The sequence below is a fragment of the Pseudophryne corroboree genome, chromosome 9, assembly GCF_028390025.1.
Source record: "Pseudophryne corroboree isolate aPseCor3 chromosome 9, aPseCor3.hap2, whole genome shotgun sequence".
Taxonomy (NCBI): domain Eukaryota; kingdom Metazoa; phylum Chordata; class Amphibia; order Anura; family Myobatrachidae; genus Pseudophryne; species Pseudophryne corroboree.
In genome coordinates, this window is record NC_086452.1 from 209,075,425 (window position 1) to 209,101,140 (window position 25,716).

The 25,716-nt window shown below is 41.7% G+C and overlaps 1 protein-coding gene across 1 annotated transcript in view; it reads left to right on the forward strand.

The window, feature by feature from the left end:
• The window catches only part of LOC134956898 (pancreatic alpha-amylase-like), a 126,945-nt gene that overhangs the window by 52,288 nt on the left and 48,941 nt on the right, over positions 1-25,716 (forward strand). The gene's annotated exons all lie outside the window — the stretch shown is intronic.

Sequence of the window (25,716 nt, forward strand, 5' to 3'; positions counted from 1 at the left end):
TTTATAAATTCATCATCAAAGCCTCTACTTTCCAATAATCTAATCTAAATAGGTAATGCCAGGTTACGGTATCAAAGGCTTTGTGTGTGTCTAAACTAAGCCCCTTGTATTTAGAGCCTATTGGGGTCATTCCGACCAGATTGCTCGCTGCAGTTGTTCGCAGCGCAGTGATCAGGTCGGAACTGCGCATGCACCGGCGCCACAGTGATCCGGCGCATGCCGGACGGCCAAAGGGCGTCATTCCCTAGCGATCGTCTCTGCCTGATTGCAGAGGCGGTTGCTAAGCGGGAGGGGGCGGTGTTTTGGGGGCGTGGTCCGGCCAATGTAGGCATGGCCGCACCATGCGGGGGCGGGCCGCAGCGGCTGTGTGATGTCACATGCAGCCGCTGCAACCATGGGAAGCGACAAGCAATTCCCAGTCAGCCACAGGAACTGCACTGGCTGGGAGTTACTCAACAAGTACAAAAGCATTGCCGCTGTGCAATGCTTTTGTACTTGTGTGTGTGGGGGGCTAGCCCTGTGCTGGGCGTCCCCCTGCATGTCTGGGAACATGATCGTAGCTGTGCTAAATTTAGCACAGCTATGATCAACTCGGAATGACCCCCTATGTTATTTGCGGATGCCACCGTTGATGCGTATTTCGGATTGCCTTCACAGAATGATGATCTCGGCAAAAGCCCAGTTGGTGTGGTGTTAAAAATTCTGGAAGCACAGCCTGCAGTCTATTGGCCCAAATTTTTGTAAATATTTTAAAATCTGAGTTTAGAAGGGTTATTGGTCTGTAAGAATCTAGTGATGTGCACAGGAAATTTTTCGGGTTTTGTGTTTTGGTTTTGGATTCGGTTCCGCGGCCGTGTTTTGGATTAGGACGCGTTTTGGCAAAACCTCCCTGAAAATTTTTGTCGGATTCGGGTGTGTTTTGGATTCGGGTTTTTTTTTATAAAAAACCCTCGAAAACAGCTTAAATCATAGAATTTGGGGGTCATTTTGATCCCATAGTATTACCAACCTCAATAACCATAATATCCACTCATTTCCAGTTTATTCTGAACACCTCACACCTCACAATATTATTTTTAGTCCTAAAATTTGCACCGAGGTCGCTGGATGACTAAGCTAAGCGACCCAAGTGGCCGACACAAACACCTGGCCCATCTAGGAGTGGCACTGCAGTGTCAGACAGGATGGCCGATTTAAAAAATAGTCCCCAAACAGCACATGATGCAAAGAAAAAAAGAGGTGCACCAAGGTCACTGGATGGCTAAGCTAAGCGACCCAAGTGGCCGACACAAACACCTGGCCCATCTAGGAGTGGCACTGCAGTGTCAGACAGGATGGACGATTTAAAAAATAGTCCCCAAACAGCACATGATGCAAAGAAAAATTAGGTGCACCAAGGTCGCTGGATGACTAAGCTAAGCGACCCAAGTGGCCGACACAAACACCTGGCCCATCTAGGAGTGGCACTGCAGTGTCAGACAGGATGGCCGATTTAAAAAATAGTCCCCAAACAGCACATGATGCAAAGAAAAAAAGAGGTGCACCAAGGTCACTGGATGGCTAAGCTAAGCGACCCAAGTGGCCGACACAAACACCTGGCCCATCTAGGAGTGGCACTGCAGTGTCAGACAGGATGGCCGATTAAAAAAATAGTCCCCAAACAGCACATGATGCAAAGAAAAAAAGAGGTGCACCAAGGTCGCTGGATGGCTAAGCTAAGCGACCCAAGTGGCCGACACAAACACCTGGCCCATCTAGGAGTGGCACTGCAGTGTCAGACAGGATGGCCGATTTAAAAAATAGTCCCCAAGCAGCACATGATGCAAAGAAAAAAAGAGGTGCACCAAGGTCGCTGGATGGCTAAGCTAAGCGACCCAAGTGGCCGACACAAACACCTGGCCCATCTAGGAGTGGCACTGCAGTGTCAGACAGGATGGCCGATTTAAAAAATAGTCCCCAAACAGCACATGATGCAAAGAAAAAAAGAGGTGCACCAAGGTCGCTGGATGGCTAAGCTAAGCGACCCAAGTGGCCGACACAAACACCTGGCCCACCTAGCAGTGGCACTGCAGTTTTATAGCGAGAGGATGAGTGCTTCCATCCTCATGTGAATCTGAACCACTAGCCATGAACATAGGCCAGGGCCTCAGCCGTTCCTTGCCACTCCGTGTCGTAAATGGCATATTGGCAAGTTTACGCTTCTCATCAGATGCTTTTAATTTTGATTTTTGGGTCATTTTACTTAACTTTTGTAGTATACTTGACGACACAGAGGTAGAGCAAAGGACTACTGTACCATACTGCTATATATATACTGGTGGTCAGCAAAATTCTGCACTGTCCTCCTACTATATAATACTGCACACAACTAAAATGCACCACAGGTATGGATGGATAGTATACTTGACGACACAGAGGTAGGTAGAGCAGTGGCCTACTGTACCGTACTGCTATATATTATATACTGGTGGTAAGCAAAATTCTGCACTGTCCTCCGTCTTTATAATACTGCGCATAACTAAAATGCACCACAGGTATGAATGGATAGTATACTTGACGACACAGAGGTAGGTAGAGCAGTGACCTACTGTACCGTACTGCTATATATTATATACTGGTGGTCAGCAAAATTCTGCACTGTCCTCCTACTATATAATACTGCGCACAACTAAAATGCACCACAGGTATGGATGGATAGTATACTTGACGACACAGAGGTAGGTAGAGCAGTGGCCTACTGTACCGTACTGCTATATATTATATACTGGTGGTCAGCAAAATTCTGCACTGTCCTCCTACTATATAATACTGCGCACAACTAAAATGCACCACAGGTATGGATGGATAGTATACTTGACGACACAGAGGTAGGTAGAGCAGTGGACTACTGTACCGTACTGCTATATATTATATACTGGTTGTCAGCAAAATTCTGCACTGTCCTCCTACTATATAATACTGCGCACAACTAAAATGCACCACAGGTATGGATGGATAGTATACTTGACGACACAGAGTTAGGTAGAGCAGTGGCCTACTGTACCCTACTGCTATGTATTATATACTGGTGGTCAGCAAAATTCTGCACTGTCCTCCTACTATATAATACTGCGCACAACTAAAATGCACCACAGGTATGGATGGATAGTATACTTGACGACACAGAGGTAGGTAGAGCAGTGGCCTATTGTACCGTACTGCTATATATTATATACTGGTTGTCAGCAAAATTCTGCACTGTCCTCCTACTATGTAATACTGCGCACAACTAAAATGCACCACAGGTATGGATGGATAGTAAACTTGACGACACAGAGGTAGGTAGAGCAGTGGCCTACTGTACCGTACTGCTATATATTATATACTGGTGGTCAGCAAAATTCTGCACTGTCCTCCTACTATTTAATACTGCGCACAACTAAAATGCACCACAGGTATGGATGTATAGTATACTTGACGACACAGAGTTAGGTAGAGCAGTGGCCTACTGTACCGTACTGCTATGTATTATATACTGGTGGTCAGCAAAATTCTGCACTGTCCTCCTACTATATAATACTGCGCACAACTAAAATGCACCACAGGTATGGATGGATAGTATACTTGACGACACAGAGGTAGGTAGAGCAGTGGCCTATTGTACCGTACTGCTATATATTATATACTGGTGGTCAGCAAAATTCTGCACTGTCCTCCTACTATATAATACTGCACACAACTAAAATGCACCACAGGTATGGATGGATAGTATACTTGACGACACATAGGTAGGTAGAGCAGTGGACTACTGTACCATACTGCTATATAATACTGGTGGTCACTGGTCAGCAAAATTCTGCACTGTCCTCCTATACTACAATGCAGCACAGATATGGAGCATTTTTCAGGCAGAGAACGTAGATATTTTCAGCACGCTGAGCACAGATATTTGCAGCACACTGAGCACAGATATTTGCAGCACACTGAGCACAGATATTTGCAGCACACTGAACACAGAAACTGAGAGAACGCTGCACGTCCTCTCCCTATCATCTCCAATGCACGAGTGAAAATGGCGGCGACGCGCGGCTCCTTATATAGAATACGAATCTCGCGAGAATCCGACAGTGGGATGATGACGTTCGGGCGCGCTCGGGTTAACCGAGCAAGGCGGGAGGATCCGAGTCTGCCTCGGAACCGTGTAAAATGGGTGAAGTTCGGGGGGGTTCAGATTCCGAGAAACCGAACCCGCTCATCACTATAAGAATCCACTAAAAATGGATCTCGTCCAGGTTTTGGGATCAATCTGGTGAGTGACTGAGTAAATGAAGGGTATCTAGGCCTATTCCTATATATGGTGTTTGTGTAGGCACCAAATCTTGCTTCAATAGTTTATAGTATGTACCCATAAAGCCTGGAGCTTTATGAGGTTTGAGGCCTGCAATAACCACCTTCAATTCTCCCTCAGTGATTTCCCCCACAAGAGAATCCTTTTGTTCCTGTGTCAGCGGCGGCAGGTTCGCCGATTACATTAGCTCTTCTTGTAAATCTGCCTGGACAGGTATAGGTCCATATAAAATCTTTTAAATAGTGCCAGCATATCTTTTGTGTTGGTTAAGGTCCTATTCCGGGAGGTATCTCTCAATGCCTGTTACCCCGGCGGTAATATTTGTTATTAGTGTAATCTATGCGTTGTTGAGCCTGGCTTGTCAAAAAAAATTCCAACAATTGTTTATCTTGTAGATACATGTTAAGAGCTTCCTCAGAAGGAGCTTGTTGATAAACAATGAAACTTTTTGACATTGCCTCTCTCTAAGAGTATGATTTTTTTTGTATTATTTTTCCTAAGTCTGACCACGTAACTAATCACATGACCCCTCATCCCCGCCTTTGACACTTCCTGGAACAGCATCGGATCATCCCAATGCGCAATTTTGTCATCATCATAAATATTCCCGCAATGTTGTATGTGTTTTCAAAAAATCATCAGAACAAGACAAGTATTTAGGGAAGCGCCAAAAGTGGTCACTGTCAATAAACGATTGCCCATATATTTCCAGCTCCACTGGGGCGTGATCAGAGATCACAATATTTCCCATATTAGCCCTCCTAATTTGATATAATAACCAATTAGATACTAACAGGTAATCGATTATAGATAGGGTTCCATGTACCCTAGACAAATGTGTGTAAGATCTATCAGATTGATTTAACAAACGCCATGTATTGCTGAGTTGTAATATCTCCTAAAGTTCCTGAATGTATTTCCAGCATGGGGAGGATAGGATAGAAGGACGGGAAGATTTATCCTTCAAGCGGTCATCAACAGCATTAAAATCGCCGCCAACTATTAGTGGATAATTATTTCTGCTTGCTAGAATCTGTGTCAAACTGCGGAGAAAATCATCCGTATTTACATTGGAAGCATATAAGTTCACCAAAGTATACTTTGAGCCTTCATGATCTATATCTAGTATTAAATACTATCCCTCTGAATCCGTAAGCATATTCAGTATCTCAAAACGTAAATTCCTATGTAACAAAAATCGCCACCCCTCTGGATTTAGTGGAATAAGAGGAATGTACGCAATCCATGGAGTACGTAAGGTGGAATTATCGCCTTCCTTCCAGTTGGTTTCTTGTAGGAAAGTTATGGGCGGATGAGGTCTGCATATATGAGTAAGGACCATTTTCCTTTTAATCGGGGTATGGAGGCCCCAAATATTCCATGAGAACACTGAAATATATGGAGTCTCATCAGGAGTGGCAACTGCGGTTCCAGTTATATGCCTATCCGCCATGGTCAAGTAAAAAGGTAGAATACTTACAGATCCCCATTTTAAAAGCTGTATGAAAAAGGTACCAGTACGACTCTGTAGACAGGTGTCCAGGCTCCAAGATCCCCCATGCCCCACGGGACTTTCATTTAGGCCAATGATATCCAATACAATTCCAATAATTTAGAACCACAAAGTGAAGTAACGCAATAATTTTTACAACACGAGTCGAATGATGGTCATAAGAATGACCCACTCACTGTACTGGAGGGCTTTTGCCTTTATCTTCAAGAGCACTCCATGGCAATGTTAAGAAACGTATGAACAATATTATAAGTAACAACATTATTAACTTTAACATTTAGCAATATACCTGTAGACCCAAAGGGTCCAGTACTTCGCAAAATCATAATCACCCTGCAGTGATACATAGCACTAAGTGGCTCGGTCCCCCACCTTTGTCTTAAGGTTCTATTATAGAATTCCAAATCTTTTGAGGCGAGGAGGCAACGGGCCCCTGGCACAACCACATTGATCGCAAATCAATCAGTTGCCATATAACCGTTTCTGTAGCAAAAACCACTTCCCGAGGACCACCACCCCTTCCCCCTCTACCCGGTCAACACTTATGGGGGATTCATCATACATAATTATTCTATATAATGATTAATACATATATTAGTACAAGAATAGAGAACTCTCAGAAGATTTAGTCTCTACCAGAACTGGCATGTGACCGTGCTGGCGACGGTGTAGGCACCATAGAAAAGTGATTCTTAGCAAGGGAGGGATCAGTAAATATTGTGGGCCTGCCATTTACCATTACCCTTAACTTGGCAGGGCATAGTAGTGTGAATCTGATGTTTTTTTCCACCAATAATTGACAGACCTCTGAAAAGGCTTTCTTTTTCTGAGACACCATCACCGAAAAATCCTGGAATATCAAAATACGGTTGCCATCTACCGTTAAGTTGGAACCGTTCTGATATGCCTGTAGCAATATTTCTTTATCCCTAAAGTCAAGGAATTTTGCAGTGGTTGGCCTAGGCCGGCCAACTCTGTCCCTTCAAAAATTACCTATCCTATAAACTCTTTCCATGTGTATTGGCAGGTCTGAATCGGCTATCCCTAGCGCTCTAGGAATCAACATGCTAACAACATTTTGCAGCTGGTTATCCGTTATCATCTCAGGGACACCCACAAAACATAAATTACCAAGTCTGTTTCTGTTTTCAAGGTCATCAACCTTTTCAACTAGGTTTTGGATTGTCTGGGACTTAACCATCAGTTCTTGTTGTAACGCGTGGACTGAGTCCTCCACATCACTCATTCTCTGTCCCAAAGTATCCAATCTAGCAGTGTTAGATTCTATTTTAGCTAAAGAGGCATTGAGCCTTACATGCAAGTCCTCATATTTTTTATCCATAAGTGGCATCAATATGGAAATGACCTCCTTAGCATGTTCTGTTGGTGATGACACCCCTGGAACTAGCGTGAGAAATAACATCTTCTGTCCCCAATGGAGGGGAAGGAGGAGTCTGTACAGTAGCTGTTTGATTAGACTCCTTTTTTGGGCCGCTTTATTGCTATTGGAAGGCATGTTTGAGTCTGATAAGCTAGGCCTCTCCAAAAATCTGTCCATACCAAGATGGAGCTTCAGTGTCAGGCCCTGGTTTTAGTCCCGTTTCCTCACCCCAACCAATGATATGTTTCCCGGGAAAGAATAAATCAAGAAATGAAAAAAAACTGCTTTTGTACTGTAACCCTTTAGGTATAACAGTGAATGATAGCATCAGTGTCACATTTCAAGACTACATCACTATTACATGTAGCGACAATCAATTTAGTAAAATGCAGTGAACCTGAAGACATCAAACCACACTCTATCATCCAAAATCTTTTTTTTCGTATTTTTGTTTAAGTTAGTATTACTATATGCAGTTTCCAATATATAACAGCAGGGTGTGCTATCTAATAAGTGGCCAGTAAGAAGAAAGGAGGCAAAAAAAAAAAAAAGTTCTTGTACTGTAACCCTTCTGGTACAACAGTGAAATGATATTATCGGTGTCACATTTCAAGATCACAGCACTATTACATGTAGCAACAATCAATTTAGTAATCGTTTGTACTTGAGCCTGAATATATCAAACCACACTCTATCACCCAAAATCAATTTTTATTTTTTTTATTAATATTACTATATGCAGTGTCCAATATATACAAGCTGGAGTGCTATCTAATAAGTGGCAAGGAGGAGGCAAAAAATGCACATTGATATGCAATAACTATTACATCCAGAAAGTTTAGCAACTGTCATAGACAATTACACCAACACAATATCACGTGTATGACTATATTAATGCAATACCCACTAAATAACATTGAATAGTATCAGTAGGAACAAGTAAACACTGAAAATGCTTGTATACTTGCAATGCTTGGCAACCTGTAATGAAGATAGGCACCTGTTATAAAGAATACCAATGTCTTTTCTGAAGGTACGGACAATCTCGCCAAGATTCCTGGGTCTAGCAATTGCGCCACCTAGAAAAGTAATGTGTTAAAATTAGAGATGAGCGGGTTCGGTTCCTTGGGATCCGAACCCCCCCGAACTTCACCCATTTTACACGGTTCCGAGGCAGACACAAATCTTCCCGCCTTGCTCAGTTAACCAGAACGCACCCGAACGTCATCATCACGCTGTCAGATTCTCGCGAGATTCATATTCTATATAAGGAGCAGCGCATCGCCGCCATTTTCACTCGTGCATTGGAGATTGAACGGAGAGGACGTGGAAGCGTTCTCTCCCTGAAAAACTCCGTAATCTGTGCTCAGTGTGCTGCAAATAATCTGTGCTCAGTGTGCTGAAAATATCTACGTTCTCTGACGGAAAACGCTCCATATCTGTGCTCAGTGTGCTGCAAATATCTGATCAGTGTGCTGCATTGTGGGGACTGGGGACCACCAGTATAAGTATATACATGATGTGGCCATCCACTGGTACCTGGTGACAGAACGTATACTGGATTCCCCCACAATGTAACTTTATATCTGTCACCTATATACATGATGTGGTCATTCACTGGTACCTGGTGACAGAACGTATACTGGATTCCCTCACAATGTAACTTTATATCTGTCACCTATATACATGATGTGGTCATTCACTGGTACCTGGTGACAGAACGTATACTGGATTCCCTCACAATGTAACTTTATATCTGTCACCTATATACATGATGTGGCCATTCACTGGTACCTGGTGACAGAACGTATACTGGATTCCCCCACAATGTAACTTTATATCTGTCACCTATATACATGATGTGGTCATTCACTGGTACCTGGTGACAGAACGTATTCTGGATTCCCTCACAATGTAACTTTATATCTGTCACCTATATACATGATGTGGCCATCCACTGGTACCTGGTGACAGAACGTATACTGGATTCCCCCACAATGTAACTTTACATCTGTCACCTATATACATGATGTGGTCATTCACTGGTACCTGGTGACAGAACGTATACTGGATTCCCTCACAATGTAACTTTATATCTGTCACCTATATACATGATGTGGTCATTCACTGGTACCTGGTGACAGAACGTATACTGGATTCCCTCACAATGTAACTTTATATCTGTCACCTATATACATGATGTGGCCATTCACTGGTACCTGGTGACAGAACGTATACTGGATTCCCCCACAATGTAACTTTATATCTGTCACCTATATACATGATGTGGTCATTCACTGGTACCTGGTGACAGAACGTATACTGGATTCCCCCACAATGTAACTTAATATCTGTCACCTATATACATGATGTGGTCATTCACTGGTACCTGGTGACAGAACGTATACTGGATTCCCCCACAATGTAACTTTATATCTGTCACGGTCATTCACTGTGTTGCCATATAGGCCATTACATAACAATATAATTTAGTAGGTACCAAAGTTAGAACAAATTATGTAAATTAAATAATATGATTTATTACCCAATGTGATTTTAACCAGTTAAGAGTGTGTGTATATATATATTATTGTAAGGTATAACTTAAATAGGTTTGAATGTATTAGTCTTATGTTTTGAGAATTTAGTAGCATGTATTTCTGTGTGTTTTACTGCAAGATTATGGGTCATTATGTAAGAGACAGGTTTTCTCTGTGTAAGCCATATAGCCAGAATACACAATATATTGAGCATTACACAAATTCATCCCTTCCATTCCATTATTCATATCTGTATTAATCAAAGGATTAACGTCTGATCTGCGCTATACCAAGTACAATTAAATCAAAGTTTACATGATATGTAGATATATGTATACTGTATACTTGATTCACACACAGCAAATAAATAATCATAACTTGGTGGATAAAGTCAATAGGTCACCTAGCTCAGGTCTCATAATATGCAAACAGTTACTGGTATGAACAGGGTACATTGGAATTCACAATCAAAGATCTTCATACCTTTAGAGAGTACATCAACCAGCTGGCCTATTGTCCAGTTATACTGCTGGCCAGAGGCAATGATAATATAGGATCAAACGCACTATAAACAGGTCACAATCATTTATGCTAACACCCTAGGGCCTAGGCGAAATAGATCGTTTACACATCCATACAAAGGTAGATCTCTGATGGATAAAGGAATACCAAACTTTATGATCCCAAAATTCTCTACATGCTCACCACCGTGGGACGGAGTTAGCAGAGAACGTTTTATTACACTTTGGAATCTGTCAAAACCTATAATTATGTACTCCATTGGAAACTGTGGGCATATACTAGTTTTGAATTGGTAGAATATAGGATATAAGGGGCAGTCTGATAGATAGAGAGTTAGTAGGAGAGGAGGAAGGAACAAAGTCCAGAGGGAGTCAGGATCCTAAGACGGTAGCTATGAATTATGCCCTCACATATTCTTGCAAGTGTATAGTATGTGTATTAATTGTTTAAGTTTGTAAAACTGTTTGTGTTTTATGTATGTACCATGGTTAAGGAAGTTTAGATAAATTATAAGATTTATTATCATTGTGTTATCTTATCTTGTAATTTGTATCACCTATAATAAATGTACTAGACAAAATAGAGCTGGTATTCCAAGTCTTGAACTCATTTTCGGAATCACTAAAGTTATACATGAAATCTGCATATATTATATAAGGCTCTGCAAGTTGGGACAATTGACTTGTAGTCAAAGTATAGTACTTATATGTTCAATGAGCCAGGATTATATATCTCTGTAAAGTATATTTAGGCTTTGCCTGGAAATATTTCCTGGACAGTAGAGATATAGCTCCTTTAATCTGAGCCAATCACAGGTATTAAATAGGAACGTCCACGCATAACATATTGTGTGATTGGACCAGTACTAAACATCACCCCTTTTGTTATGAGCCCACCTATTTGTAAGCCTATTATAATATATTTGCAGATATAAAATACATAAACCATTATATCAATATATGATATAATAAATATATGTTATATAAGATTCCATAAATCAACATTGGCGACCACGGAAGGGACTTGGAATTATTCAGTATCAATTTTGACTAAATACAATATTTAGGGGCAGCGCAAGGGCTATAAGCCCGCTGGGCAAAATACAAGATCACAGTGGAATAAGTTGCAAATGACTAGAGAATTTTATTTTCTAAAAAAGGCCTAAAGTAAGAAATTAAAAAACACGGGTGTTAGAGTTTAACTTATCAGGCTAGCGAACAGATAAGGGAGGATACCACGTGCAAAATATAGGAAATATTGTTCCCAAATACTAAAAGTTTGTAATTCTCAGTGATAGAATACATATAACGAAAGGGAATAAATCTGTAAAATGGCTACAATGTCAAATATAGACAGCATTGTAGTGAAATACATCACAAAGCAAAAGTGTACAGACTTTGCTTGTGATGCCAAATTAAAAGAAAACCCATGGAGCTATGTCCAGGGTTTGTTTGATGATGAAATTAAATCATCAAAGAAAAGGAAACAGAAAGGAATAGCCATTGCAGGCTTGTATGCAGCCTGTTTGGCTATGGATGCTAAATTAAGCAGTTTAGCTAAAACCCTACAAAAATGTAGAGAAGAATCTAATTTAAAAGAAACAGAAAGCAAGGAAAAAATAGATCAGCTAAATATCCAAATTAAAACTTTAACAACACTTAATGACATGGGTAAAATCTCCCAGGATGAAGTGTTACAGAAACATAAAAATGCTCAGAGGGAATCCACAGAATGTAGGAGAGCTCTAACAGAGGTTACAACAGAGAGAGATGAGATAATAAGTGCATATAAAGTTATGCAGGGACAGCTCACAGAATGTATGAAAGGGAAAGCAATTGACCATACCCCTTGTGTGGACAGGGAGATGCAGCTTATGCAAGAGATATCTGTTCTGAAAGGACATATTGCTGCAAACATTAGGATAGGAACTGCAGCCACTGCCCCATATCCTATCTATGCATATGAAAGAGAACAATGGGACACAAATCATGAGGACAGAGAGGACTGCTGGGGAGAGGGGAATTCTACTGAATCTACCCTCAGGGTACCCATAGCAATGGGAGAGTTTGCAGAATCAGCAGCGAATAGGGAGTGCTCTATATTAATAGGCACAGATAGTAGTGATGAAGAAGTACAGACAGAAATTGAGGCACACAGGGCTCATAAACAGCCAGCATTCCTCACTGAGAGTAGGAACACCCTATTGGGATTCAATAGTGAAGGAGAGGCCATTCACTCAAGGGCCCCTAGTGCCAATCATCCCCCACAACCCATAAAAACACTTATGGGAGTGGCAGATATGATTGGAAAAATGAGTTCAGGAGAACACATCACCTCCCATGCAGCTAATGTTCAGCAGAGGTGTGAACTTCTAGGAATTAGAAATCTCACTGATCAGGTTAAGGTACTGCAATTAACAATTCCATTAGCTGCTTGGAGCGCTTTGCCAGATCTGATTAAAGAAGGTAAAGGTACATATGAAGAAACTGTAGAGGAGCTACAAAAGATAATTAACCCTTCAGTAGCAGGCACAATGGTTGTTGCATATGAAATCAAACAGCAAAGTGAGGAGAACCCATTAATATATGCAAATAGATTGTGGGCAGCATATAGTGCAGGAAACAGCAAAAATGACAACAGTCAGAAAAACAGCAAAGATTTCAAAAACTTGTTGGTGCATAACTCGCACCCCACAATTAAAGCTAAGTGTGAACACTTGATAGATACCGTAAAGCATAGCTATGATAAAATAATGGGATTAATGCAGCGGTCCTTTCAAGCAGTACAGGCCAGTAAGCAACGTAAGATGGCAGAAAGGAATGAGAAATGTGTTATAAAGAGGGTTGCAGCATTAGAGTCAGAAGGTAAACCAATGGTGGTTGAAGGGCCCCACATTCCAGGGGAGGTAAACACACCATTTAACCCACGATGGAACACAGGGTCACAAAGGAGAGGGGGAATGTTTAAAGAGAGATCCATTTTTAGAGGTGGAGGTAGAGGATACCAAGGACATTCAAATGATGGAGCTTGGAATAGACACATGGGTTACTCACAACATTTTGGGAACAGAGGAAAGGACACAGAGTTTAAACACCAGGGTCCCACTTACACAGAGCTAAGACACCAGCTACAGGCCATAAAAGAGAAGTATGAGAATTTAGAAAAAGCAAACAAAGTGCAGCAAGCTGACACACAAAAGGAGAAAAATTGACAGTCAGTGGCCCCAAGGATAGTTGCACCAATCACTTTAGATAGGTGCGGGCGCCCTCAAGTCTCGGTTCTGGTCAGGGGCCACCAGCACACAATGTTACTAGACACCGGTGCCGCCATATCAATCCTACATGATGATCAGCCACATCACTCTCCTCTGTCAGCAGGAAAAACAATACATCTCCAAAGCTTTGCAGGGAATAAGGTAGATACAGTGCTGTCAAACCCTCTCCAAATACAAATAGGAGATGTATCTGCAATTCACACATTTGCATTAGCCTCACTGCCAAGTGAAACTAATTTATTAGGGTCTGACTTTATGATCCCTAATGGGTGTATATTGGATCTGACTAACCTTTTACTTCTGCAGAGTTCTCCTAATGTAACACCTGAGGTTGTAATTATACCAGATTCCCATGTAATTGCTGCTGTAAAACCCAATAATGCGAAATATGATGTGCTTAAGGCTAATGTTGATCATCCTGACAAAGATTTGGTATTACCATTACTTGAACAGTTTCAGGATGCTTTTGCTAAACACAAACATGACTGTGGGAAGGTAAACAAGGTGATTGAAGTCAGTGGTCTTGACCCTCCCCCACAGAAGCAGTACAATTTCCCACAGGAGGCCATAAGCTTCATTCAAGAAACAATTGACTCTCTGTTAGAGCAGCGTGTAATCAGACCATGTGTATCCACTAACAATGCGCCAATATGGCCAGTACGGAAACCGGATGGTTCCTGGCGGCTCACAATTGACTACCGCAAACTTAATGGCCTTACGCTTAGCTGCGCACCCACTGTTGCGTCAATGCCAGACATTCTAAAAATGTTAAGCCCAGAGCATAAATGGTTCACAGTTTTAGATATTTCAAATGGGTTTTGGTCTCTGCCTCTATCTGAAGAGTGTCAATACAAATTTGCCTTCACATTTCTGGGAAAGCAATACACGTTTACATGTCTTCCACAGGGCTTCCATAATTCTCCATCATTTTTCCATACTACGATGAGAGAAATTTTAACTGATTTTTCTTCCCACAAGAATTTATTGCAGTATGTAGATGATCTCTTACTAGCAACAGAGACAAAGGAAGAGCATCTTCAGCTACTGGGAGAACTCCTTGGCATCCTCAAAGACGCAGGTTTGAAGTGTAACCCATCTAAAGCTCAGATTTTACGGGAATCTGTTTCCTTCCTGGGGATCAGTGTTACGGCTGATGGGAGAACAATATCGGCAGATAAGGTAAAAACCATCCTTCGTTTACCCCTTCCTGTCAGCATACCTACACTGAGATCCTTCCTGGGGTTGGTAAATTACTCTAGGTCCTTCATTTCTGATTTTTCACAAATATCTGCACCTCTCTATTCTCTCCTCAAAAAGGATATAAAATGGGAATGGACCCCCAGTCACACAAAGGCAGTAGAAACATTAAAAGAAGCACTAGCTAGTGCCACTGCCCTTGCAAATCCAGACCCACAGTTACCCTTTCACTTAGAGACAGCAGCAACAGAAACAGCCATGTCTGCAGTCCTGTCACAGGAAATACATGCACAGCAAAGGCCCATAGCTTATGCATCAAAGTTACTGACACCAGTGGAATTAAAATACTCTGTGTGTGAAAAACACCTTCTTGCCACATTTTGGGCAGTAAAACAGTTCACATACATGATAGGCCTGAACCCTATCATCTTACATTCCACGCACACACCAACAAGGTTCCTCCTCACAGACAGAATCAAAGATGGGAATGTCTCTAATGCCAGGTTAGCACATTGGGCCCTTTTGTTGCAGGATCGAGATATAACAGTGAAGGCAACTAACAGTCCATCCACCTGTGCATATGGACTAATATACCAGGGACTGACACACACATGTGACTTACTCCCAGCTGACCATTCAAAACATTTGTTTAGAGCAATGCCACAGGAGGCTACAGCCCCTGAACAAACCACCCAGATCTTTACAGATGGTTCATGTTTTTATGTACATGGGTCACCCCATGCAGGTTTTGGTCTGTACATAATGCATCCCCAAACCACACCACAATCTGTATTTCGATCTTGTGATGTAAAGTCTGCACAGTACGCTGAGCTGGCAGCAGTAGCACATGCCCTTGAATTATTCCAAGACCACAAACATGAAATCGCATTGTACTCGGACTCAGCATGGGTGTGTAATGCCCTTACTGAATTTTTGCCCTTTTGGCAAACTCATCAGTATACCTCATCTGATGGAAGCCCTCTTAAATATGCAGACCTTCTCCAGTACATAGTTTCCCTGGCACAGAGTCTAACACATGTCCCCTGGGTCTGTAAAGTCAAAGGGCATTCACCTGCATCACCACACCATGAACAGAATGAAATGTCTGACCTTTTAGCCAAACAAGGGGCACAAGAGGGGGAGCTGTGGCAGATACCGAAAGCAAGCCCAGAGCCAAAAGTGTGCCCTCTTGTATGTGCAGTGGCAAAAAGGCCAGAGATGATAAATGCACCAGACATTTCAGAGATCCAAATGCAGGACCCTGAAATTAAAGAAATCATACAAAAGTTGAGGAATGAGGAGTTGGACTTAACAGAGGGAAATACATTGGCAAAACACACACCAAATCTAACACTAACAGAGGACAAGGAAATGCTTATCCACAATGGGGAAGATACAACATGGGTAGTCCCAAAAGAGTACAGGAATGAAATGATATATCTTGTACACGACCTCCCCACAGGTGGACACCAGGGTGTAGAAAAGACACAGCAGAGACTAAAAACAATAGGTTGGTGGCCAGATATGGTAAAAGATGTACAGCAATACTGTGACAACTGTGTGGTATGTGCCCAAGTTAACCCAGCACCTAGAAAGATAAATGCTCCACTGAGAATCCAGAGAAGGGAAGGTCCCTGGAATGCCTTACAAATTGATTACATGGGCCCTCTGCCTGCCACAGCTAAAAATAACAAATACGTGTTGGTTGTGACTGACCTATTTTCAAAATGGGTAGAAATTTTTCCCTCTAAAAGTAACACAGCCCTGAGCACAGCAAAAATTCTGGTTGATCAGATATTCACACGGTGGGGCCTTCCAACATCGGTTGAATCAGACCAAGGTTCACATTTCACAGGTAATGTGATGCAAACATGCCTGGAAATGCTGGGAATAAAACAAAGCTTCCATGTCCCTTTTCATCCTGAATCTTCTGGACAGGTGGAACGTGCCAACAGACAGATCAAAACTATGTTGAGAAAGTTTGTTGGCATAAATGGTAAGAACTGGGATAATTTGCTACCCCTAGTGGCAATGGCAATAAGGGCCACACCTTCATCAGCGACCCGATTGACCCCCTTTGAATTAATGACAGGCAGGCAAATGAGATTGCCAGAGCACCTTTGGATAGATCTACACACCCCTACTATTGATAGACTATCAATGGATCAGTACCTTACAAAACTGCAAAAAGCACTCACAGAGGTTCATCTGTTTGCAGCACAGCAGTTAGGGAAAGCACAGAGAAAAGCAAAGGCTTATTTTGACAAAGGTGTAAGAGAAAATTGTTGGGAAGTTGGAGAAAGGGTCATGTTTCTAGAACTCCGACCCACAGACCATGGTCTGGGCAAGAAATGGAGAGGACCATTTTCAATAGTGGACAGACTGAGTCCCTCAGTATACAAATTAAGAATCAACGATGCAAAGAAAGTGCAGGACAAATGGGTACATGCCAATCAGATTAAACTGTACAAAGGAGAAGGGTCAACTGAGTAGCGCATCTCTCTTTCTTTCTTATAATTTTATTTTGTTTTGTTTTGGTTTTACAGAAAAATGAGAATCCCGACTTTGGTCCTGTCCTTCGTGGTGAGCCTCCAGATCCAGTGTACCAGTGAGGTCAACATTTCAATTAGAGTGGAAGCCAATCCGATTCACTGTAAAGAGGGAGAATCCATCCTCCTTCCAGTGTCAGTACAAGGCACAACAGGGAAACAGGTATCCTGGTGGGGCCCAGCAGACAAAGAAATTAAAGCCTGGGATAATGGAAACGCAGGAAACTCACCACATTACATGGGTAGAATACATGTTTTTCCAAATGGATCACTATTGCTTAGCCATGCAAACCCTACAGACACAGGAACCTGGATATATGGTTTTATCATCCCCATTCCCATGTATGGGAATCCACCCACAGTAAAGAGGACTTATGTTCCTGGGAGCATCACACTGAATGTGTCCCAGAAAAGAGACCCTACTCCCCCAAGTACCACAACAAAGGCTAAATCACTGCCATCTACTAAAACAGCTGAGTGCCCACCAACAAGTGAAGGACCCACAAGTGGCCTTACTGCCACCTCCATTCCTGGTTCCTTGATAAACAATGTACAATATATACATGTACCAGTAGTCCTAAATCTATCAAAATGGAATATGGCAGAATTTGGTTATTGTGTAAATAGTAATGTTTCTTTATTCTATGCTTCATTACTAGTAGATATTGTTGCTTCTCACCAGAGCAGAACTCAAGACCCATACACAGGACAGGCAACCCCTAACCAAAAAGGTATTTTTAGATCCAGGAAATTACAAAGCTTAGATGGGATCATTGGATCCATCCCTGGACTGTTTGGTTCCGGGATGTCAATTTGGAATAGGGCGGATTTGGAAGTCATCCGCAGACACATAGGCAATTTTGAGCAGAAAGAGGGGCAATATGTTTTGAAGCCTGTCCTGCAGGGCATTGAGGGTCTGGCCAGTGAAGAAAAATTTACTGTTTATAACATGCATGATATAGCAAGATTGTTTTCAGAGACCCAAGCCAAGATAAACGAAATCATTGAACTGAACAATAGAGAAGCCAGACAAAATCAGGTGGGGAAAGAAATAATATGCACTGCATATGGTAATTATGTCCTCAACGCAATCACACATGTAATTAGAGACCTACAATCTGGTAGAATACCTGACATTTTAAGAGATAATGACCTGACCAATTGGTATTGCTCGCAATCTGACATTGGGCATGGGGAAAATACCCCAAGAGATGGTTGCAGACCTCTGCCCATCTCCACAATTAGGAATTTAGGCACTGTGACCCCCCACCCAAATAGAGGTTCACCCCGTTGTTACAACAAGCAGCAACCTTGTGCAGTCAGCGATATCCTATATGTCTCCTTTACCATTTCTCTACCTGTGTTCGACCCAAGCAAGTCTTTATTTGACAAACTGTCTACAGTTCACTCCATTGGATATTTGGAAAAGGACATTTACAAAGAGCGGCTGGACCTACCAGAACTACTGGTCCGAGTCGACGACATCTGGAAAGTTCCACATACTGCTTGCTGTGCAGTCAAGGGAAACCAATACTTGTGTCGCTGCAATGTTTTCGAAATTGAGACGCCAATCTGCGGCCTAGAATCAAGTAAACCAAGTACCCTAATCACAGATATAAATGAACTTGCCACCATTCCCAGCAAAGATATGGATATGGGAGGACCTGAACACAGTGCAAAGCCAAATACATCAACCAGCTATACAGCCAGAGACATTGCTTGTCCAGTGCAGCTAACAAAATGGAGAACTCCAGCGGTGAAGGTTACATACAACATGAATGGACAGTACTGCATAGTCACAAATCACGGAGAGTTCTTGTATGGGGAAAAGTCATGTCCAGTGCCAAACCCAAATTTCTGCTTTAGCCCACATGAGTATACCACCATTGGTCAGACGGTTATCACCCCAATCCCCGTTTATGAAGAGGACATAAATATAGATAGTGAACCAGAAATCTCAAACCTTGGAGAATATATACCTGTGTTCAACATACACATAGATAGTTTAACCTTAGATTTACAGAAACTCCTGGATAGGAAAGACACACACATAGTTCAAATTAATAACATGGTTGAGAAGGCAGATGCCACACTAAATAAATTACTGCATGATGGAGATTTTGAAATAACCATGACAAACACCTGGCTGGAGATTGGTTTAAAGGGCTTGCTGATCGGTCAAACAATCTTGCTAATCATTTTAATTTCACTGATATTGTGGCTTAAGCGCCTTATAAGGCAGGAACGCAGTAAGCTAGAAAAACTGGTAGATGCAAGATATAAGCAATTATTATGTTAATGTATGTGTGGCCATCATCATCAATTCTCACGGCCACAAGGGGGCGACTGTTGCCATATAGGCCATTACATAACAATATAATTTAGTAGGTACCAAAGTTAGAACAAATTATGTAAATTAAATAATATGATTTATTACCCAATGTGATTTTAACCAGTTAAGAGTGTGTGTATATATATATTATTGTAAGGTATAACTTAAATAGGTTTGAATGTATTAGTCTTATGTTTTGAGAATTTAGTAGCATGTATTTCTGTGTGTTTTACTGCAAGATTATGGGTCATTATGTAAGAGACAGGTTTTCTCTGTGTAAGCCATATAGCCAGAATACACAATATATTGAGCATTACACAAATTCATCCCTTCCATTCCATTATTCATATCTGTATTAATCAAAGGATTAACGTCTGATCTGCGCTATACCAAGTACAATTAAATCAAAGTTTACATGATATGTAGATATATGTATACTGTATACTTGATTCACACACAGCAAATAAATAATCATAACTTGGTGGATAAAGTCAATAGGTCACCTAGCTCAGGTCTCATAATATGCAAACAGTTACTGGTATGAACAGGGTACATTGGAATTCACAATCAAAGATCTTCATACCTTTAGAGAGTACATCAACCAGCTGGCCTATTGTCCAGTTATACTGCTGGCCAGAGGCAATGATAATATAGGATCAAACGCACTATAAACAGGTCACAATCATTTATGCTAACACCCTAGGGCCTAGGCGAAATAGATCGTTTACACATCCATACAAAGGTAGATCTCTGATGGATAAAGGAATACCAAACTTTATGATCCCAAAATTCTCTACATGCTCACCACCGTGGGACGGAGTTAGCAGAGAACGTTTTATTACACTTTGGAATCTGTCAAAACCTATAATTATGTACTCCATTGGAAACTGTGGGCATATACTAGTTTTGAATTGGTAGAATATAGGATATAAGGGGCAGTCTGATAGATAGAGAGTTAGTAGGAGAGGAGGAAGGAACAAAGTCCAGAGGGAGTCAGGATCCTAAGACGGTAGCTATGAATTATGCCCTCACATATTCTTGCAAGTGTATAGTATGTGTATTAATTGTTTAAGTTTGTAAAACTGTTTGTGTTTTATGTATGTACCATGGTTAAGGAAGTTTAGATAAATTATAAGATTTATTATCATTGTGTTATCTTATCTTGTAATTTGTATCACCTATAATAAATGTACTAGACAAAATAGAGCTGGTATTCCAAGTCTTGAACTCATTTTCGGAATCACTAAAGTTATACATGAAATCTGCATATATTATATAAGGCTCTGCAAGTTGGGACAATTGACTTGTAGTCAAAGTATAGTACTTATATGTTCAATGAGCCAGGATTATATATCTCTGTAAAGTATATTTAGGCTTTGCCTGGAAATATTTCCTGGACAGTAGAGATATAGCTCCTTTAATCTGAGCCAATCACAGGTATTAAATAGGAACGTCCACGCATAACATATTGTGTGATTGGACCAGTACTAAACATCACCCCTTTTGTTATGAGCCCACCTATTTGTAAGCCTATTATAATATATTTGCAGATATAAAATACATAAACCATTATATCAATATATGATATAATAAATATATGTTATATAAGATTCCATAAATCAACAACTGGTACCTGGTGACAGAACGTATACTGGATTCCCCCACAATGTAACTTTATATCTGTCACCTATATACATGATGTGGTCATTCACTGGTACCTGGTGACAGAACGTATACTGGATTCCCTCACAATGTAACTTTATATCTGTCACCTATATTCATGATGTGGTCATTCACTGGTACCTGGTGACAGAACATATACTGGATTCCCCCACAATGTAACTTTATATCTGTCATCTATATAATAATTATAGTAGTACAGTACAGTAGGCTATTGCTGTATCTTGCAGCTCTGTTTCACTGCAAGTATCCATTCCATGTCTGTGCAGCATTTTTGTGAGCAGTATATATAGTATTACAGTGCAGCATTTTAGTGACTAACAGTATATAGTTGTACAGTAGGCCATTGCTGTATCTTGCAGCTCTGTGTCACTGCAAGTATCCATTCCATATCTGTGCAGCATTTTTGTGAGCAGTATATATAGTATTACAGTGCAGCATTTTGGTGACTAACAGTATATAGTTGTACAGTAGGCCATTGCTGTATCTTGCAGCTCTGTGTCACTGCAAGTATCCATTCCATATCTGTGCAGCATTTTTGTGAGCAGTATATATAGTATTACAGTGCAGCATTTTGGTGACCAACAGTATATAAGCACATGAGGGAAGAGGGCCCTGCTCGTGAGAGCTTACAATCTAAAGGGGAGGGCTAGACAGACATAGGTGACACAGATGGTGTACATAGAGAACGTGGAACAGAGGGTTAGGAGTCAAAATGAGATTTGGCTGGGTTTGGTGAAGAAGTAGACCCCCAGAAGGCACAAGTCAATAGTTAACATTACAACATTTTACTGGGCTACGCAGGAGAAAATTAAAAATAGGGGGGGGGGGGGGGAAAAGAATCGATAACTTCTACCGCTTTCAAAAAGGTCAATGGAAGCTGAAATAATAAACAACTACCTCATGGAAGCCAGATACAGTATACCAAACAGTACTTAGCAGAGTTAGGAATGAGTGCTTATGAAATACAGTAACATTTTGTCATAATATTTAAGAAACTGCATGGCTGGTCTCTTGCACTCTTTTGCTCTAATACACCACCTGCTTTAGGATTTATATTCAAAAACATTATGTCTCCATAATTCCAAAAACGTCAGTCTTCTTGGAAAGTGGTTTGTTCCTTTGTAAAGGAAAGAGAACAAACGTTCTCAAACAACGGTTTCTCAATTTCTTTTTCCTCAGGGAAGGGATTGTGGATTCGCAGGAATCATTGAGCATTTCTGTAATCAGAAAGCAGCGACTTTCTACAAATGTTTACGAATAATTCCAGTGATTTTGTCATTTTCTTCCAGTGATTTGGACCAATAATACCATTGATTAGAACAAATAATTCCAGTGATTTTGTCATTTTCTTCCAGTGATTTGGACCAATAATACCATTGATTAGAACAAATAATTCCAGTGATTTTGTCATTTTCTTCCAGTAATTTGGACCAATAATACCATTGATTAGAACGAATAATTCCAGTGATATTGAGGTGTTTGTGTCGCTTAGCTTAGCCGTCCAGCGACCACAGTGCACCTCTTTTTCTCTTTTCTTTGCATCACGTGCTGTTTGGGGCCAATTTTTTGAAGTGCCATCCTGTCTGACACTGCAGTGCCATTCCTAGATGGGCCAGGTGTTTGTGCCGCCCTCTTGGGTCGCTTTGCTTAGTCATCCAGCAACCTCGGTGCAAATTTTAGGTCTAAAAATAGTATTGTGAGGTGTGAGGTGTTCAGGATAGACTGGAAATGAGTGGAAACTGTGGTTATTGAGGTTAATAATACTATAGGATCAAAATTACCCCCAAATTCTATGATTTAAGCTGTTTTTGAGGGGTTTTTGAAAAAAAGACACCCGAATCCAAAACACACCCGAATCTGACAAAAAAAATTCAGGGAGGTTTTGCCAAAACGCGTCCGAATCTAAAGCACGGCCGCGGAACCGAATCCAAAACCAAAACACAAAACCCGAAAAATGTCCGGTGCACATCTCTAGTCAAAATGTCCAATTATATTTGTAAAGCAGTCTTATTGGAGGGAATTTATCCCAAACTGTAATGTAAATGCTATGAGCCTGTGCTTAGGAGGAATAAGTAGAAATGGGGAGGAATGGAAATATGGTGCAGGATGAAGAATCAAGCCAAAATGTGTTCCCACCTTTAATATAAAGGAGCCGATATAGAGAGTATATGGCACAGAAAAACATTAGCAGGGATGGGGAGGGTATGACCGTCATCTGAGCCAAGACATGGGTGAAGTTCCAAGGGGGTTCTTTAAGAGCACTTTCACAGCAAGGAGCGCACCGAGTTCCAGTAACCCCTTACTTCCTGGCCACTTTCAACCACTATTGTGTTTCTTAATAAGGACAGGGTGAAGGTAAGGGCCAATAGGTGTTATGTTCAGCATTGGTGTTCCCTTAATGAGGGATCAACTCACAAGTCTCAGTAGCCGGGGCTTTAGTCAGCAGCTAACACAGGCTAGCAGAGTTTTACAGCATCTGTGTCCCCAATCGTGAGGGGTCAAGATTATAAGGTAGCCTCTCCAGCCGGCAGTTCCCAGGCACCAGCGGCAGTTCATCCAGCCACCGCCACTAGACCTCAGCAGTCATTCGCAGGGCAGCGTCGCGGCCGCATCGGGCAATTGCCGGGCATACACAGACTCCCATTGCCGAGTCACCGCCGGGTCACAGGCAAGAGTGTGGGGCAAAACAGGTAGTGTAATTACCCCCTACAGTGGCCTCAATGTTCCCACAGGCCCCCTCCAAGCAGTACCAGCGGTATCGCAGCAGGCGAAATGACCATGAGGGGCAAAGGCAGTGGCTAGCAGCTGCCGAGGAGAGCCGGTCTTCCCCTTTCACTCGCTGCAGGACCGCAGGGCGCAGCCCGACACAGGTGAATGTCTTCTCCCACAATCATCAGTGACAGGCAAATGTGTACCTCAGCCTTTGCGCCAGCGAACCTCCGCTACTAGGCAAGCCCCTAACCGGTAAGTATTCCATCACCATGTGGCGTAAAAAGGTGTCAGGAACCCAAATGAACCTTCCCAGTCCTCTCTGTGCAGTTAATTATCAGCTCCAACCTACCAGGAGAGTCCTGTAGATCTCCAAACACCACGTTGTGCCAAACACCACGTTGGCGGTCATATATGCCATCTCTTCTGATGGCCAGACTTCGGAGTTAACTTAGGTTCTCCTCTGAAATAAAGATAACTCCAAGTAGCCTACATGGTTAACAACTCAGGGGCATATACCTGTATCTCACCCCATTAGGATGGCTAAAACTGGAGGATGGATGGAGATTGTCTCTGTCGTCTGAGGAGCTATGTTAAAAAGCAGCCATACCAGTTGGCACGACCACTGGAAGTCTTGCTTTTAATTTTTAACAACTGCACCTCTGAATTTTTACAACATACAGGGCCAGTGTAATGTTATTTTAACAGCAGCACCCCTATATTTTACAGCATACAGGAGCAGTGTGCTTTAACAACTGCACACCTGAATTTTTATAGCATACAGTGCCAGTGTAATGTTATTTTAACAGCAGCACCCCTATATTTTACAGCATAAAGGAGCAGTGTGCTTTTAATTTTTTTTCAAATATTTATTTATTCATGCGTCACTTCACAATACAATCAAGATAGCAGTATATAACAAGTTGGGATATACATTTCTGTTAGTAAGAACAGTCACATACAGGGCCAGTGTAATGTTATTTTAACATCAGAACCCCTATACAGCATAAAGGAGCAGTGTGCTTTTAATTTTTAGCAACTGCACCCCTGAATTTTTACAACATAAAGGGCCAGCAGCACCCCTATATTTTACAGCATACAGGAGGAGGACAGTGCCCCTGCCCCCTGTACAACACAGTGACAGCAACACCCATGTACAGCTGCAGCAACCAGCCGTAACAGCACATGAAATACCAGTGACAGCCAGGACAGCACCCCTAACACAACACATGTTCACCACGGTGACTGCAGCAGCACCCCTACAGAGCACACACTAACCTCACCCGATGCCATAACAAACACAGAGAGACAGAGGTCTGTCTCCCTCACTCTCCAAGTCCGGAGTGAAAATGGAGGCGATGTTGTTTATATGGAATCCAAAACCCACGAGAATCCGACTGCAGGATAATGACATTTTGCCTTGTTCTGGTTTCAGAGTACGGTGGGAAGTCCCGAGCCAGGCTCGGATACCAGCTCGGAGCGTGAATTTCGGGGAGGTTCAGTTCTCAGAGAACCGAACCCGCTCATCTCTAATATATATCTATATCAGAGTTGTGCAGCAAGCAAGGGGTCATATTTTTAATAATGCTACATAGTGCTGCCATTGAACACACAAAATGCCACATAGTGCCTCCACTTATCACAGAATAATACCATATATTGCCCCTTTATCACAGAATAATACCACAT